The sequence below is a fragment of the Austrofundulus limnaeus genome, unplaced genomic scaffold, assembly GCF_001266775.1.
Source record: "Austrofundulus limnaeus strain Quisiro unplaced genomic scaffold, Austrofundulus_limnaeus-1.0 Scaffold290, whole genome shotgun sequence".
Taxonomy (NCBI): domain Eukaryota; kingdom Metazoa; phylum Chordata; class Actinopteri; order Cyprinodontiformes; family Rivulidae; genus Austrofundulus; species Austrofundulus limnaeus.
Window position 1 is genome coordinate 546,788 of NW_013952692.1, and position 5,532 is coordinate 552,319.

Sequence of the window (5,532 nt, forward strand, 5' to 3'; positions counted from 1 at the left end):
GTGGGGCCCAGTTTTAAGGAAAATGCAGCCTCATCGGGACCTGGTGCTCCTTTGGGCCCCACAACTTCAGAGGCTGACTTTGGGTGTGGGGGTTAGGTTTAGGACCAAGGTGTGAATTGAGTTTAGGTTAGTTTTAGGGTCAGGAAGGTACCTGTGAGGTTAGCCTTAGAGTTTGTGGTCAGGGTTAGGATATAAAATGACCAAAAAAAATGAATGGAAGTCAATGGATGGGCCCCACAAGGATGTAAAAACAAGTTTGTGTGTGTGTATTTGTGTTTGTGTGTGGTGGTGGTGGTGGTGTGATGGGGGCACTTTATTTGGATTTAAAGAGACAGCCTCAAAACCAGTTGATCCGAGTCAGAATAGGGGTGAAAGAGGGGGTTGTGGAGTTACAATATAGACTACAACTGAAGGATTTAAATGTGAAAAAGATGATAGAATGCTAAAAGGAGGATTGCAGATAAATAAAGTGATGTTCTGCAACAAAACATGCACCATAGATGTATTGTAATACTTATCCTTAATTTCCACCCTAATTGTACTGAGATGCATCAGGTTTTTAGGTCCTGATTGGTGGATTTAATCCATTTTGAAGTGGATGGTATGGAAGTGGAACCGTTTGTTTACAGGATTATTCTAGATGTTGGGTCAGAGCCCAACACAGATAGAGTTTGTTATGGTTTTGTTTAGCCTTGTGGACGTTTGCAGTGCCACATCATTGTAATTCATCTCAAGTTTTACTCTAAACTGGCTACAACAGGATGCAGCCTAACAGGAACAGACAGTTGAATCCACTTTACCTCTGCATCCCTGTACTGTCAACTATTAAAAGTTAGGATAAACCTCAGGATTCTGTTGATCACAGATAACAGGCTGCCTGACCTTCCCCTAAGAAATGTGTTTGATCTGATCCCGTTGTCCCTTGTTTCACTTCAAGACCACTCGGATCCTCATCTCAGCCTTTTATCGATCCCCCCCTCTCCAACAACATGGGCTGTAATACTTTACCTCTGAGTCTCTGGGATCACCTCTTTCTTTCCAAATCTAAAAACCCACCTTCATAGGAAACTCTTTTGATAGACTTCTATGCCATGTTGTATATTTCAGGTTAGTCTCCTTGTTAGAGTTCTTTTTCATCTCAATGTTTTCTCAGTTCCTCTTCAGCCAATATATTTGTTTGAGGGTGGAGCAGAATTGAACTCCAGTCTGTGATTGTTTCTCACTCACTACCTTCTCTGGATTCTGAATATTCATATAACGTTATGACTGTTTTTTAATGTGTTCCCACTTTCACCTTGTGTCCTCACATTCACAATTTTTTGTATTATGACCCCCGCACGCGAAGCGTAGGCGGGAGTCATATTGTTTTGGTACGGTTCATTTATTTTTTTTTTTTCAGTGATTTTTGGTCAACCGTAACACAAAAACGGCTGCACCGATCAACATGAAACTTGGCAGGACTGTAGGTGAGTCTGACCTACACTGCGCCATTTAACGGTTTTACGATAGACCCCATATTTGAGGAGGGGGCTCCTTTCAAAGTGGGGGTGTCAGGACATGCAAAAATGCTTCTAACTCAGAAACTGTTCAACAAAGAAGCTTAAGATTTATTTTGTTGTTTAGCTCTGATGAAGCTCTATCCACCAGGCCCACCAATCAGTGCCCCCCACCCCCCTGGACTCCCAAATTAAGGTACATGCTTCTTGCATCAAATAAAGTATTTTTATACAAGCAAACTCCTCATCAGTTTAAATTTATGATTAATCTCTCATGCTGATGATTTTTTTCATCTAAATTTTGTGATGCAGCAACGCCATGCATTGTTGTGTTTTATCAGCTTGTTATTTGCTCTTTAATTGCATTCACTTGACACCACAGGTGTTAATCTGATGAAGAGGCTAAAATTACTCAAACAGTAGGGATCTGAATGCTAAACACCCTTTGACACCTGCTCCAGTGAAAATGCACAAAATGTACGAGAAGAATCGATGGTGCACTCCAACCTAATGTGATAAGGACTCTAAACTGCACTGCCGCTCCAGCGTCCATCTGAATTAGAGGAGTTAATCACTTGGAAGTATGGAAATTCATGTAAGGTTATTTCACAAACGTCTGACTGAAGATAAGAACTGAAGAACAATTCAACTTTATGATGTCCTGTTCTGTGAATGTGTGTGTCAGTGTGTCATGTCAGAGTGAATGAATAAAAGCAGATTAACTGATCCAGAAACTGGTGTCTGTGTGTTCAGTGTTGACAGCACTCAGACTGAGGAGCTTTGTGATTTCTGAGAACAAAATAAAACCTGTGTAGAAGAACTGACAGGCCAGTCACAGAAAACCCTCAAGTTCTTACAAACCTTAAAAAGCAGAAGTGAAAGCACAAAATTCAAAGTGTTTGTATCTCAAGTTGCTCACAACAAAGAGATTTACTGCTTAAAAGTATATTTTTTCATGGAGTTTGCTGAATGGTTGACACGTTTGATGAAAACACTTTAGAGAATTTACTCTCAGTAACTGACAGGATTTCTGTCAACAGTAACAGAATAAGTCTGGTTAAATAAATAAAATAAAACTATGCAGTAAAGTTGCGAACACTTTTGTAGTTAAATTTTGATTTCTAAGGTAATATTATTGAATACGAAAATGATAATAAACACAGTTACCCCAGTGTTCACACTGTAAATAGAAAATATTACTGAGTCACGTAATTATATATGTTTTTATCTGTTGTCATGTGGGGTGGGGCATCAATTTTACACCCCCCCCCCCCACCGCTAAAATCCCCTTCAACTGTCAAGTGTGCAAACTCATACTGTTAACAGTTCATGCTTTAAGACATCAGCTGTTTAATAGCTTTGATTGCACAAAATTTATCCGAAAGTATATTTATCAGGTTTACTTAAAAACAAAAGAAACAAAAAACAAAAGGACACTCGATGTGATTCCGCTCCGATCTGAGCTCCACAGCAAATACACAACCATTACAATCAATGAGAGTATTTAAACTCACTCCTCATGGCGGCGCTGAGCGGACGGTGAGCCACCAAAATTAGATTAGAGCTGATTCTTGCCGGACGCCAAAGCTGCACCAAAGTCAATCTACAAAGATCACATCTCAGCAGTAGGAAAAGGAACAAGCACAACATCCGTATTTTCAAAATAATTCATCAAAGGCAGATTCATTTTGTTGAAATCCCAGCAATATAAATAAATATTTGGATATATTTAAACACAGATGCCGTCAAAATGTGTTGTTCTGTTTGGAAAGCAGATGGAAACATGTAGTGTGCAGAATATATACAGGATACATGTGGGTTTTATAAGGAAATCAGAAGTTTCAAAAAGACGACAGCAATGCAGTTTCAGCTGTTTGGAGTCCGTCTTCCACAAAATTATTTATTTTTTGCTATGACGTTCACATTTATTACTGGATTTATTGCGTGATCTTGCATTTCCTGCTCACGCTTCTCGGACCTCCTCTGTGCTTCGCATCGGAGCAGAGCGGACGCAGTGTAAATTGGGGTGCAAACAAACGGCAGCGAACTGCGCAGCGCAGTCGAAACTGAACCGCATCCAGCGTAAATTAGAAGTGTGGCCTCCTGAGTAATTTAGTTAAATACCCCTGCTTTATGTCAGATTTGTGCCCCAGAATCCTTTAAGGTTTGGGGTTAAAATAACTTATTATTTCAATACTGTACAGAATTNTATATATATAGATTTTATTTTGAAATCAGAAGTTCCAAAAAGATGACAGCGATGCAGTTTCAGCTGTGTTTGGAGTCTGTCTTCCACAAAATGAATTCTTTTACTCTGACTTCCACATTTACCACTGGATTTATCTTGCAATCTCGCATTTCCTGCACACACTGCTCGGACCTCCTCTGTGCTTTGCACCGGAGCAGACGCTGTATAAATCGGGGTGCAAACGAACGGCGGCAAACTGAGCAGCGGAGCGGAACCACATCGAGTGTAAATTAAGGTTAATGGTTGTTGGTATTTTTGTCCGAATCTGCAGTTGCATCTTTCAAATTTTGTCCAGAAATTTTCTAGCAACATATAATATCTAATAAAACGACATGAGGTAGGAATAATTCATTTATTAAGCATGGTGCTGCTGCCTTTAGGTAACACTGTGTTTTACAAACCTTCCACCCCAGTTATTATTCTCAAACAAGTAATTGAAAGTGTCTGAACAAAGCACTTGTTGTGAAAACAAACACATAATTAAAAAAAGGTGGTGAAACATGATCCAGGAATTAAAGTGTACTCCAAATATTTACAGTGGAACTCCAGTTAAGTCCCAACATTCAACATAAAACCAATAATATCCCAAAACAATCACATTTTCTTAAAAAAATATGAACATATCCAGAGTTTCTGATGAATATCTAAAGTGTAATGTCGGGGACACATATGGAGCATTTTGAGAATTAAAAGCTTCCCAAAGTGTTTTTATTGACCTCAATCAATTTTGATCATGTCCGTTTGCACAGCCAGCTCCCCCTCTGTGGCCACTGACTGCTACATTATTACTGAAGTGCCTTTTAGAGCAGCTCCCCTTCAAGTGCTAGCTTCCCATTTGTTTAACAGATGCACGGCCCCTCTGCATTAAAAAACTGAGCCTTTCATTGAGTTTTCTAATCATCATTAAAGCCGGTCTCTCTGATCACTGAGAGAGGCTTTTAGGGAACCACTTTTCATGGTCAGAAATGACTGAGTGTGCAGGTTTAAACTAAATCAAAATTACTAATGTCTGCTTATCAAAAAAGTTAGTTGATACAAATCTGATGTTTTTAAAGTGCCTGTGACATCATTTAAAAAATAAATATGAATGCATTTTTGGAAAGGTAACATTGACAACATATTGTAAAAAAATCATGCAGGTGAGATGAACCGTTGTTGAGATATTTGCATGTGAAGTAACAGGAAGTGATGTCAAATGTCTGAATGTGAACAGAGCATTACTACAACAGCTAACAACACAGACTGTAGAGAAGAGTCTGATGTTTCTTTAGATTATTTTAATTATTATAAGAGAGAGATGAGGACGAGCCAGAGTTCAAAAATTATTGTTTTAATGAACAAAAACCAGAGTTTTATTTCTTGAAGAGTTCCCCTCAGATGTCACTTCCTGTTTCACTTTGTCTAATCAAAGTTCAAAAGAAAATATGCCAATTGTGGGACGTAATGGGTAAACTTGTGTGTATTATACCAAATTTCTTAAAAATAAAGATGTTTTCTTTGATTTTTTTTGTATTTCATGAATATGCATGTCACAGGCATATGTTTAAGTTTAGCAGATACAGATAAATGGCAAAGAAATATCATCATCATCATATTTTTTTACTGTGAGAGATTGTTTCATGTAATGAGAGCATTTTAGCGTAATTTTTCACACAGGAGAAACTGATGACAAAACAAAACAAAACAATGCTGATAAAAACATGACTTATTTATTGCAGCCTTCTGATTCTTTTTTATTTTTATTTATTTTCCCTTTATAACCACAGAAGGAGTTTGGCTTTACCAACC